Raw genomic sequence first — 15,925 nt, 5'->3', positions numbered from 1 at the left:
CTGGGAAAAAGCCTCTGAACCTGTCCCCAACAAGAGAGAATATCTGCCAACTGGGACAATCTGGGAGCAGAGAGGCTGCTGTGGAGGAAGACTTAGGTAGACCTGCAGAAGGGAGTAGAGCCTTTCACAGAACCTGCCTACACTCTGCTTGACTTAGCACCAGTTGTCAATCACATGGCACTAAATTTTCCCCTCGTTACCAGGAACAAAAAAAGAAAAGAAAAAGAAAAAAAGACAAGTCAATTTCTACTCTATGAATAGAATGCTGTTTCTATTTGTGACCTTTGGTTGGCTAGAATGCAAAGCACCGAAATATTTTTGACAGTATAATTAATATATTTTCTGGAAACTCACTCCCCCTCTGAACAAATGTAAGCTCTTTTGCACAGCATGAAAATGTATGTGAAGAGACTTTGGTGACAAAGGTTGAGGAACCTTGGTGGAGGGTAGGATGAGATGCTGGAACACATGTTTCCCCTTTGGAGAACATTTAGGTCCTTGCAAAACAAAATGGCCACAGCCTGCTATTTCTTCCCTGCTCCTCACTTACAGTGCAATCCTGTACCTGTCTACCTAGAAGTAAGTACAACTGAGTTCAGTAGAGCTTTTATCCCCCAGATAATCAGCCAAAGGGTTGCAGTATCTCACCTTTCATAAATGCATGTTAGGTGAGCACCTACACATCATTAGAAAAGAGAAAATATATCACCCTAAAGAAAGGACAAAATGGAATCAGATTTGCATAAAAATTACATATGCGATTTTGAATGAACACAGGTAAATTTAGAAGTAGTTACTATAATTTAAACAGAAATACAATGCATCTCACCCTAATGGGGAAAGCCATGACTCGGTGACCTGTTTGGCTGCTCAGGTGGGTTGAACATTCACTGGATTGTATTCCTCCAAGTTCTTCTCAGAGTAATCCTAATAAAATTTCTGGACATGACTACCTTAGGTCCTTTAATTTCAACGGGTCTATGCTGAGCTGAATTTAGTTCAATACAATGCTTTGAGTAAGGAGGAGAAGGGAAGGGAATGGCGACAGAAAAACTGGTTACTTTACTTGCTCTGCTTCATATTAGCAAAGGAAAACTTTTATTCCATCTATTTCATGCTTGCAATGTCTGCCTTGCTTTCAGGGTGCTAAACAGAAAAAAAATAGTGCTGCTTCATTTCATTTGGTGATGGTGGAAGTGGGGGTTGTTGAAATAAAAGGTTTTTTGAGAAAAAAATTAAGGAGGGGCAGAAGGGGAAAGGATAGAGGGAAAGAAGGGAGAAAAAGGTAGTTAAGAGAGAGGGGGGGTAGTCCAGACTGTTATTTTGCAGGTGGGATTCAGGTGTATACTGGCAAAAGTGGATCTGCACTCTCGCACAATAAGCTCACTTCCAAAACATTGGACTTTTGGCAGAAGGGAAAGTGACAGGAAAACAATTGCTTGATCTGATATCGTACAACCTTCCCACAAACAAATCAGAATGCATGCAAATCACGAATTAATATGCAGTATACAGGTCCCCCGACAGTAACCAGAAAGAAAGTGCATGTGCATGAGTGTGGCTGTGCATGTGTGAATGGTCATGCCCACTGCCATGCTACGCCCCCCCACAGTTGCATGTAGCTCTTATGCCGGGAGGGGGGGGAGAGAGAGATTGCTCGCTTCTGATATAGAGGATATGCTCAGATTTTTAGTAAACTGAGACTTCCGGTCTGTCGCGGCGGAGAGAAGGACGCAGGGACTTCGCGTGCCGAAGTCCCTGGCCTCGCGGAGGGGGGGGGAAGTCCGCAGAGCGAGCGGACTCCCCGTAAAAGCACCGGGTAGAGAGTCCCGGTGACTCACGCGCCCAGCGGCTGCTCCGTTTTGCGGATCCCCCGCTGCCCGAGAGCTCAGTAGAGCGATCGAGAGCCGGCGGGGTGGAACCGCGGGAGCCATTTTGGGCTATATCTTACCTCCGAGAAGCGAAGCTCCGAGTCCTGACCCGGCAAGCGGCGGATTCTTCCAAACAAAATTAAAGGTTTCCATAAAGTAAGTGGAATTTTTATTTGGACTTTAAAATCACCAATTGGAAAAATAGGAGAGACTTTAAAGAAACGGAAGTCGGTCTCTTCCTAATGGTAAACCGGGAGGCGCTTTAAATAAACCCAAGCCGAAAGATGAAAAAGTTTCTGGGACGGTGGACCCGAGAGAAAGAAAGACTTTTTTGAACCTTCTCAGCTCCCGAGTCCGGCACCCCTTGAGGTACAGCATTATTAAGGGGAAGAGCGTTTTGACAGCTGTCAAAAGCTGTCAAACTGTCAAAAGACCGGGTGGATTTATTGCATTGCTGTGAACAGTAAAAATTGACTGAAAATGTGGTAGAACTATTTAAATTGGAATTAAGAATGGATTTGTGATTGAGTTAAAGACAAAGGAAAAGAACAGCCAAAATGGAGTCGATCGTCTAACAGGAAGGAATTCTCCAGCACCCTTTGCTCCCTATCTCCTGTTTGTCTGCGGTTAAGAGAAGTATGAAAACAAAGTATTCTCGAGCCTTGCAGGAGGCTGTGCTGAACTATCTACAAACATGGGAGGACATTTACAAGGAACGGCAACATCCCAATTTACCATCAGTTGAGGATGAAGTCCAAGTTCAGGACTTAGAGGATAATTTGGATTTGGAGACTGTTGAGTTTGAGACTGTGTGTGAGGAGAAACAACCTGATGAGAATCTTGAAGGGGACTTGGACTATAAAAAATATGTTTGGGATGGAGCAAAGCATGAATTTCAAAAGGAAGAAAAACAAGCAGAGCAAGAAAATGAGAAGCAAAGGAACATGAAGATCAATGGAACTGAAGACCCTGGAGGGGCTAAAATGTGGGGTGATGTCATTGAGGGATGGGAAGGACAGGGGCAGGGGGGGACAAAGGCCTGGAGATGGAACTGGGAAAGAACTGGTGTGGGGTGAAAATTTTAGTTAAAAGGTTTTGTTTTGGCTTTTGAAAGACGGTTTTCGAAATCTTGGCCTGCTAACGGAAATGCTGATCCAATTGGGGGAAAAGACTTAGGGAGAGGGGATGGAGGGTAAAAAAGAAAAAAAAAGCTGTGTTTTCTGGAGGGAGTTAGAAGAATGGCTGAGGAAAGAATTTTTAGGTTAATACTAATTTTTGTGAGTTCAGATAGGTGTCTGGGCAGAGAGCTGCTTATCCTCCTCTCCTTACTCTGAGACACCCAGTGGCAGGGGGTGCTCAGAGGGGTGAGGAGGGGGTGGAAAGAAACCCAGACACAATAATGGAACCTTGGAAGTGCTGTGCCCTACGGGTTCCTCTTGTGGCAGGAGGGGTCCTGTGGGAGGGCAGCATGGAAAAGGAGGAGGATTAAGTTAATATTATAAGAAAAGGATTTTGAATTGGAATAGAAAACCCGCCATAAGTAACTAGAGATTGTCAGGAATACCAGGAGGAAGAGTATCGAGGAAGTCACAATTATAATGTTAAGATAATAAGAATTGGGAAATTATATTTTTTCCCTATTGTTGTTGTGTTTGTATTTGTTTAAGTATGTTTATGAAAGAGCTGGGGGAAACCAATCCTCAGAGCTCCTCCATTCCTGTCCTTTCAGTGGCAGGGAGGGGATGTGGGGGGAGGAGGGAGGGGGGAGGCCAAACCCAACTTATAATGGACCCCTTTGATTCTTAACGCACACGGGTACTACCGGTGGCAGAGGTGGACCGGTGGGTGGAGGGAAAACGAAGGGACAGTGCTATATTGTATGTTTTGTTTGTCTTGTCTGTATAAAATTAATAAAAATTATTATTAAAAAAAAAGATTTTTAGTAAACTGAAGTTACCAGAATGAGGGGGGGGGGAGGTTTACCATATAACTGATTGAAGAATATGAATCTCGCAGCTGGGGAGGGGAAACAGCTGCACGTGACATGCTTTATACATATAAATGTATGCTTAAAATTATACAACATCCTCATCTTTAAATGCTCTCTCTGTATGACTCTGCAGGCAACGTGAAAGGCATTGGAATTCAAACCAAACATCCTGAAACAAACCCTATCAAAAGCATTAACCATGCTTCAATGAGAATGTTGATGCACTTCCAGGTCAATGAAGCTTATTCTAAGCAAAACATCTGGATCATTGTAAGGCGGCTGCTTTCTCCTTTTTCTTCTCTGCAAATTTTTGGCTGACGTTTTCACTTCAGTTCCTTTTGAAATTAAAGGGTGGGCAAATTTTACCCAGTGTCTGGCTGTTTCGCCAATATATGGCATTGTGGTGTAGCTCAGGAAGACTGGAGTTCAGATCCCTGGCTGGCCACAGAGCTTTTTGAGCGGATGTTTTAAGGATAAATTAGGCTATCATTCTTTATTCTAAAAAAATTTCTTCAGTAGCACCTTAAAGACCAACTAAGTTTTTATTTTGGTATGAGCTTTCGTGTGCATGCACACTTCTTCAGATACTGCATGCACATGAAAGCTCATACCAAAATAAAAACTTAGTTGGTCTTTAAGGTGCTACTGAAGGATTTATTTTATTTTATTTTTTATTTTGCTTCGACTCAGACCAACACGGCTACCTACCTGTAACTATTCTTTATTCTATTTACGTTCCTCCTCTCCTCCCAAAGGAGCCCAGTGTGGCAAACATATCAATATTAAAACATTTTTTTAAAAAAAATTCTAAAAATACCTTAAAAGTGATTAAAAAAAATAAATAAAAAGTGATCTTAGGGTTGCCAGAAACTGTCTTTCAGCCAGCAACTTCCTGAGTAAACTCAGCTGTTTTTAAATTCCTCCTGAAGCTCAATTATGAGGGGGACAGATGCACCTCACCAGAGAGAGCATTTCACAAAAGAGGAACTGCCACTGAAAAGGCCCCGTCATGAACTAACATATGCAGTCACAGCACCACACTGAAGAATACTAAATGCTACAGGTACAACAACAGGTTTTTCAAAACTGAACTTGAACAGCGATATCTGGTGGTATCATTCTAATTAAATTAGTGGTACCATCAGGGCTGGACTCTAGAGTGGAATTTCAGGGGGGCCCCACTCAGAAGAATGAGCAGAAGGGTCTCCCCAATGCAGAAGGGCTGGTTTACCATATTCAGAAGTAGGCGAATTCACTATCTAAAGATCAGGGTTGGGCGAGGGGGAGGGGGATAGTAAGTCCAGAGTCTAAAATTACCTAACTGCATTAAATAATTTAACAAGTTATCTGCAGAAAGCCACAAGAATGCATCTCAATATGTGCTGTTTCTTTTTTCTAATGGACACAAATTTCAGGATGTTGGTCTTGAAGAATGTAGCGGATAGGAGAAAGAGTTCCATATAGGATGGGGACAAGTCTGTAGATAGTAGGTGAAGCACACATATTTCCTAAATGACTATTTTATTTTCTTTGGTGTTTGCCACCCAAAGCTAGGTGGTTTAGTGGGTTGAATGTTAACACCTGAAAGGCTTTAAATTTTTACTACACTCTACCTTTAGGCAAGCTTTTGGAATGACATGTGCTATAAATAAATTGACATGAATATAAATGTAAATGATGCTCAATCTCATGTAGGCTGCAGCATGCTTGTATTATATCATACCTTAACATTCTCTCTCTCTCTCTCTCTCTCTCTCTCTCTCTCTCTCTCTCTCTCTCTCACACACACACACACACACACACACACACACACACACTCCCCCAAAACTTTTGGCTACTTCTCTAGTTCACCAAACTAGTTTGAATAAGTTTTTGTTAAGATCATATCCTGTTTGGCTTTACACCATGAAGAACTGCATGTAGAGACCTGCAAACGCATCAAAGAACGAGCTAAATACTTGTGATATTATCAGCTGGACACAGATCCATGCAGACGTCAGTACACCATTTATTCTGCACAGCTGAAAACAGGAGATGCATGCATGACACGGCAGAACCTGGTACATGGTTGTGCGTTTCAAAGGGGAATGCCAATGCCTTGCTGCTCTTAAAATCCAACTAATCATTTTTCTAGGAACCTCAATTAAGAAATGTCAGATCCCATCAGGGATTAATAGCATAGGAAAGCTGATAGTAGCTTGTTTTAGCCCTTGAAATGATCATGACGCTCACTAAAATACCAGACTAATATATTCCCTTGATGAAGTCAACTGGAAATTAAGATGTGCATCAATTTGTAAGACTGTTGTAGCTCCTTCTCTGCAGCTAAGTAGGCCTGGACCTTGCTGTTATGGGAATAGGATTCTGGCGCACACAGCCATCCTGAGCTCCTTGTATGAATGTTATAAATGCAGCAGATAAACACATTGCTGCATAAGCCCTTTGCCCTTGTGCCTGTTTACACTATGTCCTATGAGGGTGAAATTGGTTCTTAGCAGGATTTGCACATCACACACAGACAGTGGCTGCTCACATGGCCAGTTCAAATGGGTTCCACTGGACTAAGTAGTGCCCATTTTCTTCACCACGGATATTTGCTCTTCCCTACCCAAGCCGACCCTTTTCATTCTCCCAGTCTCCAGTGTCGTTTTTTGGCGCCTCTCAAGTTGTTGTCCCCCACAGCTGAGTCATACAATGGCCTAATGTGCCTCACATCCGTGGCACCACTAACTTTTCAAAGCAGTTGGCATGGTTTGGTAGAGCAGCGACTTCAACCTGGATTTCTCATATTTCACTCAAACCTTCCTTCTCCTGTAATGCTGCTGCCTGCCACATTGAGGGAGGGAAGCAGTGATTTAATGCGCTCTGAACGCACATTCGTAAGTCGAAAAAATTGGTAAGTCAAATCCCATAAGAATGCATTGGGAGAAAAAAATTGTAAGTTGAAGCAACCCTATCTAAACATTCGTAAGTGGAAAAAATCCTATCTAAACCCCATCCAAGATGGCGGACGGAGCGCCGTTCGTAAGTAGAAACATTTGTAGGTAGAGTTATTCGTAAGTAGAGGTACCACTGTATAGCTGAACTCAGGATGCCCCTGAACTTCTGGTTCACAGAAGCCGCTGCTCCATCCTCCAACATCAGCTGTAATTAGTTGCCTGCCTTTCTCAAGTGATTTGGCAATTATAAAGTATACAGCTGCTGTCAGCATGGCGCAGAGGGTACAGTCCCTGCCTGTGTATGTATTTTAAGAAAGAAGGGACACCCACACAATGCATAACACTGAGAAACAAAAGGCAAGTGCTTTTTGGATACACACTTAAAAGTGGCACTTTTAATAAATAAGCTATAGTTTAAAAAAGAAGTCAAAGAAATGTATTGCCATATGTTACACCATTGCACAAGCTCGTAGACAGAGCTAGATGAGGTTTGCTTGTTCTCTTTCCCTTCGCTGCATGCCTCATCACATCCAACCTCTGGGGTTTTGCGAGACTGAAAGTTACCCTTTTATAGAACATGCAATTGAATAGAGATTTCAAAAGAACTTGCTTTCTAATGGATGTCAACCGGTTGTGATTAATTCCTTCTTTCAGCCTGGCTCTGCTCACGCTCTCTCTCCACCCCCATCCAAACTAATGTTATTCTAAATAAGTAAATAAAGAGAATTTAAGGTCTAAAGAGACAAACTGCTAAGCACTGCTGCTGCAATCTGTATGCATCCCTGGATGAGCTCAGAACAAATATATTTGACATGAATAGAGGCTGAGCAGCAGTCTTAATGCTTGACGGACCAATCACTATATTTTCAAACTGAATTTCAACACCCACCCACCCATTTCTTTTATGTATGGTTAGAGAAAGAGATTGTACAAAAAGTAAATGATAGTCATGTCAGTCCATAAGAAAAAAATCCATTTTAAGGCAGTATCTTTATTAGGCTAGCCAAAATGTCACAAAATATCCCCTGAACTCTTCATCACATTAGAAAGGGGGAGGGGTATGAAAACTTGCCTGGAAGATGTTATTTATACTTTCTGAACAAGAGAACTGCAATCAGGTTCTATTTTTAAAAAAATAAATGCTATAAAGCTCTTAAGCAGCGTGCGGAGGCCTAAGTTTACCCTACCAGGGCCAACCAAAGTAATTTTCATATTGAAATTTTATTATGATAAGACTTCAAGAGCCTTTAAAAAAAGAAAAAAGAAATGCATAAGTCATAACCTGTGTAGTGTAGGGTTAGATTTTGGACTGGGAATGAGAAGGCCTAGAGGAAAGGCAAAAAATTATATGCAATACTTTTTTTAAAAAAGGGAAACAGAGCAGTCCAACAGCCCAATCCTAGGCATGTTTACTCAGAAATAAGTCTCATTGGTTCCAGGGGTTTGCTCATCATAAGAAAAAAGGGTAGAGACCTTTTTCTGTTCTATTGCTGTTGTCACAACAGAAGCTGAAAAATTCAGGAAATGGGCCTGGCATTTCTCTGAGGAGGGCCAAGTTCCCACAAGTAAGACTCCAACAGTATGATTGTCTGCAACAGGAAGCTAAAAGAAATTCACAGAATATTGTACTGACAAGTCATTTTTAAAAGCATGGTCTAATTCACTCTAATTGGCCTTTTCATTCCGACATTTGTGAGAGACAGATCCTGAACACATGCAAAAACATCACATTCAACAGCAGGGTGAAAGGCAATGCGACAGCTTTAAATAACACCCCTGCCTTGTGGAAAGCTAAGCAAAGAAGGAGGGAGAGGGGGTTGGAAGCTGGCCACAACCAGTTCAACATGACGGAGGGAGATGTTACAGTACGCACCAAGAACCTGGTTTTATTGACTTCAACATTTGCCTCTCTTATAAGGGCTCTGTACTGTATACGTATGGCAAGGGCACGGGCTCTACAGTATATACTCTGTTTTTAATTCACTTCCATACAAAAACACTACTCGGGATGGCCTTCCTTTCAACAAGCAATTAACCACATCGTATTTCAAAATATTATTGCTCCTTCATTATTTGAAGCTCTCAGGTATGAACCTGAATGTATTAGCATTCTATAAGCAGTGCTTATATCTACAGTGAACACTATTTATGCAATAACCTACCCAGGTTTTTAAAACACATGGTGCCTTGCAATGAGGGGTGGGGAATCAATCTATTTCTTCATTTCACAGGCAGTACTAAAACAATTTCACTTTAAATGTAGCGGCCCTTTTTTACAGTTCCATTTCTTCTTTGAAATAATAAGAGCTTGACTCACCCAGCTCTGGATGTGTTTCCCTCCTTGCTGATATTTAGCACAGCTGTAACACTGTAGGTAGAATTAGGTCACATGTGCACAAGGCATTTAAAACAGTACTTTAAACAGCTGTGCCTTCCCCAAAGAATCATGGGAACTGTAGTTTGTTAAGGTACTGAGAATTGTTAGGAGACTTACCATTTTCAGAGGGGTTTCACATTGAATCCCTTTTACACAGAAGAAGGTCCAGAAACTTCGGCTGGTGCAGAATTTGGCAGTCACTGGGGCAAGACTGAGCATATTGCACCGATCCTGGCCCAACTGCATTGGCTGCCGATTATTTTTTGGGCCCAATTCAAAGTGCTGGTTTTGACCTATAATGCAGGCATCCCCAAACTTTGGCCCTCCACATGTTTTGGACTACAATTCCCATCTTCCCTGACCACTGGCCCTGTTAGCTACGGATCGTGGGAGTTGTAGGCAAAAACATCTGGAGGGCCGCAGTTTGGGGATGCCTGCTATAATGCTTCAAACAGCTCAGGACCACAGTATCTTAAGGACCGCTTCTCTCCATATGAACCTACCCAGACACTGCCATCATAATCTGAGGCCCTTCTTTATGTGCCTCCTCCATTAGAGGTCTGGAGGGTAAGCAACACAATTGCGGAATGCTCTCTGCAAGGAGGTTCAGGTAGCACCTTCATTATACACCTTTAGGTGCCAGGCAAGAACATTTCTCTTCAACCAGGTCTTGGGTTGATTAACAACCCATATATTTTTAATGTTTTTGTGTGAGGGGGGCTTTTTGAAATTAGGAAAGGTATGGAAAAATAAAGACTGGATATTGTCCAACCACCGGGTAGAAAAAAATGGAATTGTATGTTAATCGCTGATGTTAAGAAAGTGAAGAGTTGTTTTTGACCTTACCCAGAGAACAGTTTGATTCTGACCTACAAGTTGTCTGTATATCAGTCAAAAGCAAATAGACCATTGCCATTAATTATGAAGGCATCTCAAAAGTATGCAGAACTTATTCTTTGGAATAGAGAATGAAAGAAAAGACACCCCCCAGTGTTTCCTGTTATGATGGGAAGACAAAACACAAGCCTACACATTTGGTACGTCCAAATCTAAAGCTGCCTTTAATGGTGTACCACATCCTTTGAAAGAACAGAGAATCATGAAGGTCTGAGCAGTTCTGCTTCACATGGGCTTATGCAAACATTTTATATAGTTCCCTCCCATGCAGGTTTGAAAACAAACTCACAACGTATGAACAGTTTCTGCATTTTACACACTGAGGTAGGCTGCATCCAATGGCTGTCATGTTGAAATGAAGCCATGTTTCGATGGAGAAAACCTTAAGGCAGGCACCCCCAAACTCGGCCCTCCAGAAGTTTTGGGACTACAACTCCCATCATCCATAGCTAACAGGACCAGTGGTCAGGGATGATGGGAATTGTAGTCCCAAAACATCTGGAGGGCTGAGTTTGGGGATGCCTGCCTTAAGGTGTCCTGCGGGTCTTCAAAACAGAATATGCAGACAATATGAAAGCAGCAGACTTTCAGAGAGTGAAGCTCCAAACTATGGATGGCCTTTAACAAACAACTCTTCCTCACCTTGTGTACTATTGTTGCTAGATCTGCTTCAGCAGCCAATTTGCAGCTATCGACACCCACTTCCCTATGGTTGTGCCACTCTGGAAACATGTTTGTGAAAGAACCAGATGGGTCAGATTAATGATATGTTTCCATCCCATTGTTAGCACTGCACAGCCAGGTGGGAAGGCGGTGTTTACTTGGGACGTAACCACATCTCTCACCTTGCCTATGTTTTCCCTTCATAGATCATTATGTTATAGAGTGGCATTGGATTGTGCTGAGAGGAAGAAGTTCCAGACTATTGTGGGATGATACGCATTGGCGCTGAGGCGGGCCTACTTCTCCCATTATCATATTTATACTGAGAAACATGGGGCAAACAATACATGGATCTTAAAGCCTCACCTCTAGCCACGCAGCATGAAGCTCTCATATTCATTCATAATCTTGCCCCAAATGGTGTCCAAAAATGTGACTAACTCACAGTAAAGTAGCATTTGTGTAGGAATTTGCAAAGCATCCCTGAGTGAAACTATGGCTAAAAACTAAACTAAACACACCATGCATTTAAAGCTCCACCCCCCCAAAAAAATCCTGGGAACTGTAGTTTGTTAAGGGTGCTGGGGGATAAACTACAGTTCCCATTATTCTTTGGGGAGAAAAGTGCTTTAGATGTATGCTGCGTATGCAGGGCTTTATTAGGACATGGATTTATTATTTACAGTTTTATGGGTGAATCAGAGGACAATTGGCACCAGAAAAGATTATGAGCGACAGTTACGGCAGCAAGAAACCCGCTTTATCTTTATGTTCAAAACTATTCATCCAGGGGGACTTAATTCTGAATTAGACCTCAATTGTTTTATTTGATTATTTGTATCTTTGTTGTTACTTTGTACTGTATCTTTAAACTCGGTTTCATGATTATTAGCAACACCTGGGGTTGGCTATATATTTTTTCCAAAAAATGTTGTTAGTATCAGTGACTACATAATTGCATGAGCACTGCTCCAGAGTAATTTTCATTCTCATGTAGATTATATCTATTCAGGAAAAAAGATTGGGTATGTAACCTTTTTATGTTACAGTTTATAATTTGCACACTATACAGTTTTTGATATCGCTAAAGAGAAGACCACCTGATTGGTAGGAAATGGGAAGTGGCCAGTGTTAGGGGCAGGGGGAAAGAGAGAGAGAGAGAGAGATGAGAAGAAGCTTCCATCTCAGCCCTGCCCTGTTATAGCCAGCCAACATTAAGCTGTTGACTTAGCAGGAACAGGCAGAGGTTAGCGTTTTGCAACAAAAAATGGAAAAGAATGTATTACTTAAAATATATATTAAAAAACAGCTGCTTTAGCTCCTTGAGCCCAATTATTTGCTTGTAGTCTTCTAGCTAAAGCCAGCAGCAGAAGTGGTTCAACAAGAACAGTCTCTGGGAGCCACAATGTGAATTTTGTTGTGCTCTTCATTCTGCAGTGTTGGACTTTGGCTGCTCTGCACAGTAGACCAACAAGCTGAATTTGACTATTTTTGGGAAATTATATAGAACTGCATTCCAAAGGGGCAGGGGATGATTTCTGGTAAAACAGAAAAACACTGGCAGCCTGGCATGCCCCCAAATAATGTCAGTTCTTTCCATGCAGAAGGGTAGGGTCAGGTTTGTCTTTGCCCTTTGTTTTGCAATTCTGTAGAATGCAATGAAATTAATTGCAATGAAAACAAATTGTGCCTTCACTGGGCTGGTGACCTAATCAGAGAACTGGCACTGTCAGTTCTGGCAGTGCCATTTTTCCCCCTAGGGGTGTGGGTGGAACGACTCCAGTCCCTCCTCATGGGCAGGGGATCAGGGCCTCTTAAAGCTGTTCATTACCCAGCCCACGCCCTCAAAAAGTGACTCTGGCTGGATGCAGACATAATGCAAAACAAACCCATCGTGTGAATGGTGCTTCCAGACATAGAACAGGCAAGTTCATGTTTAGAACTGCTTAACTGCTTGTTTCCCACCTGTCCAGGAGTGAGCTTCAGAAGTTCATCACTCCCAAGCTCATGATGAACTTAACAGCCTCCCGAGGCAAAGTTATGGCTCTAACCATGGTTTGTCAATGGTCCAGACGTAAAAGCAAATGAATCAGCATTTGCACTGTCATTAGCAGGCTGCACTGGAAGATGCGAGCCGAACAGCAGCCAAGAGATTTGTCTGGTTCCTACTGAGCAAGGTCAGCCCTGCCATGCAGCAGGAGGAAGCAACCTGCTTTAGACAGCACCACGATGGGAGGATAGATGAAGCGAGGAATTAAGTGCAGTCAAACTTTTCAAAATGTTGGTCCTAGTGCAAGGAGGGGGCACCATTTGGGCTCTGCTTCAGGCTGGACGCCTTGGACAGGCTCCATGACTGAGAGCGTCCCTCCAGCCTGACTGAGCTGCCACTGCCTGGCCATTTGCGGTAAAGGCAAGATTTCAGCTCTCCACAAAAGTGGGTGGCAGTTCTTCCCAGTGAGCTGCTTCACCAGCTGCTGCTGTGGAGAAGTTGCAACTCAGCCATAGGAGCCAACTCCTAAGGGCCGAGGGGACTTTGGCCCCACTCAATAAAGTATTTGAGGGGGCTGCCCCCCCAAAAGTTGATGGGCATTGTCATTCAAATGGTGTGTGTGCACCATGTCATGTGATTGATTGTGTGGTGCAGGTGGGGCTTACCCCCCCCCCCAATATTTTATTCAAGATGCCACCACTGGACCCAGCAAATACCAGGTGCTGTAGCATTATGAAAACTATACGGGTGAGGACTTGGTCAGCAATTTGGTTGGGAGACCAGTGCAAGCTGTGTCTCTGTGTGTTTGATCAGAAAGAGCTCCTTGCATGTGCAGTGTTGGTTGCTCAAACTGAAGGGAGAAAGCTATTCTGCTTCATTATACCCTGATCCCCAACCCAGTTAAGTCAAAAGTGCTTGGATACAAGCTGATTTATTCCTTTTACCGCAAGAACGCCGACTTTGAAAGATTTTTTTTTTTTGGATCACAGACCTACTTCCTGAGGTGCCAGTCAGCAGGTGAAGGCAGCAGGGCAAACAGCCCAAACAAATCCTTAGGAAGGAAGAAGGTAGATAATGTCTCTCCAGTTTCCCTCAACACCCACCACTCCTGTTACAAAAGTAAAGAGTCTCCCCTCTTATCTGGACCTTCTCTGAACTGACTAACATCCCACTCACTCACCCCTCTTTTACTTACGTCCTGCCGCAAGGATTTGTTTCTGCCTAAATCTATGTACTCCCCATTCCCAGTCTAGTTCCAGCACCTTGTTCTTTCAGGTTTCCCCCAGGCCAAGGGGAGTGGGAATTCCTCCCTCAACCCCCAGCCTGAAGACCACTTTCCCTCATGCGGAAACTCTCAGGGCCTGCCTGTCAGTGCTGGGTGGGACTAGAACCAACGTCCTTCCGAGCTCTGCACAATCAGCTTACAGCCACACCAAAGCCAGAGGTTTCTGCACTAATGTCTTTACACTTAGCTGCGCACTCAGTCATGCAGGAGGTAGAATCACACTTCCAAGGGCACATTGCAGCCAGGCAAAAGAACTCAAAGTAAGCGCTTGGAGTTGCATGGGGAGAATCCTGAGGACCAGAGGGGGTGGGAGAGAGAGAGAGAGAGAGAGAGAGAGAGAGAGAGAGAGAGAGAGAGAGAGAGAGTGTCCTGGAGGGCCAATCCTAGTTCTGTTTCCCCACCCTGGCACCAGTTTCCTCCTAGGCCCCATCCTACCTGCCAGCTTCCCTACCGGTAGCTAGAGGGAGGCACCCTCAGACAGCTGGCAGCTCAGTCCTGACATGTAGAAAGCTGCCTTTATTTCCATTGTACTCATCCCGAGTGCAATGCATAGAAGTTAAAACTGGACTTGGACTTGTTTCTGCAGAAAACTCCCGCCTTTTATTTTCAGACACTTCCACCACACACTTAGAATGCTATTTATTTATTACATTTCTATCTCAAACTTCCTCCAAGGAACTTGGGCTCCACTCTCCCATTTTATTTTCACAACAACCCTGAGGAGGTAAGGTAGGCAGAGAGCAAGAGTGTGTGGGAGTCTTATGCAAGATCGCACAGTGAGCTTAAAGGCTGATCTCATGGCTGAGGTAATTGAACTCCCCACTCCAAGTCTCTCTCACACACTAGCCAGTCACTGCAGTATATTTTTTAAAGTGAATCATGTTGCAGCAAAGCCTTCTCATCTACCACCAATACCATCAACGATACCATTAGCAAAAGGCAAAAGAGTTATACCTGAAGAGAAACCAGTGTTTATCAATGGCACCACTAGTAACACAATACTGATTTCTTTTCCTGTGATTTTTTTGGGTACATAGAGGCTACACATGCCTCCCCCCCCCCCGTGTTTTGATGTGTCCTCTAAATAACTTTGTTTTCCAGAGGATCGTGTATGCTAGGCTCCATCATTTACTGCACACCTCGGTTTGGGTCAGAATTGCATTTCCTGGTCTGCAAATCCTGGTTGCCAGACCTGTTCCTGCCCTCCACTCATTCATACATGCTGCGTTTGGGGCAGGCACAGGCAATAGCTGTCGTGGACAACTGTGGCTGATCTATACAATCAGGTGGAAAGATCTTGTAAACTCAAACAAAATGGATAAAGAACCAGGAGGTGGTGTTGAGCGGCAGAAGGAGAGGGAAAATTTGACTCGATAGCAACAGAAACGCGTATTTTATCATCTTGCCTACCTGATTTGAAAGACCACAAAGCTTCCTTCACATTCTCTGGCTCTCCCAGCAACAGCTGTGCCTTCTGAAACTGAGCAACAGTCCCTTCAAGTGCACATGCATACGCTACACAACCAGACTTGCAGTGCTGCCAGTCCAGCCCCTTCTTTTTTTGGATTCAGCTGATGGGGAGCAGGAAAGGGAAGATGGCAAGCGCCAATTCTTCACCAGCTAACTCACAGAGAAGCCTGAGCAAAACAAATCTAATCAGCAGCCTCAAAAGGCACCGAGAGACAACGCAAAAGGGTGATGATGTTTTATTTTCAACTTGTGCCTCTCCCCATTCCGATATACCCTTTAAATAAAAGAACTCCCTTTCACAGAACCCTTGTGGTTTCCAGACATGCCAGCTGCTACCCCCCCTTTTCTCCTCCGCCCCCTCCCCCGGCTTTCTCAGTCACCAGAAAGAATGAAAAAAGTAATAATGCATGGCAAGTGCAGAAGCTGAGAGGAATGAGATTGCT

General features: G+C 43.4%; 1 protein-coding gene across 2 annotated transcripts in view; it reads right to left on the bottom strand.

Moving 5' to 3' along the window:
- Window positions 1–15,520, bottom strand: part of LOC118090495 (phosphatase and actin regulator 1) — a 127,738-nt gene extending 112,218 nt beyond the window's left edge. The window contains exon 1 of one of the 2 annotated variants that reach the window (XM_088675179.1): window positions 15,423–15,520. The gene's annotated coding sequence lies outside the window, so the exon portion shown is untranslated. The remainder of the gene's footprint in view (window positions 1–15,422) is intronic. The other variant, XM_088675180.1, reaches the window with a different exon arrangement.
- Window positions 15,521–15,925: the final 405 nt, after the last annotated feature.

The sequence above is a fragment of the Zootoca vivipara genome, chromosome 8 (genome assembly GCF_965207765.1).
Source record: "Zootoca vivipara chromosome 8, rZooViv2.hap1.1, whole genome shotgun sequence".
NCBI classification, from domain to species: Eukaryota; Metazoa; Chordata; class Lepidosauria; order Squamata; family Lacertidae; genus Zootoca; species Zootoca vivipara.
This window is presented reverse-complemented; position numbering and strand designations above follow the sequence as displayed.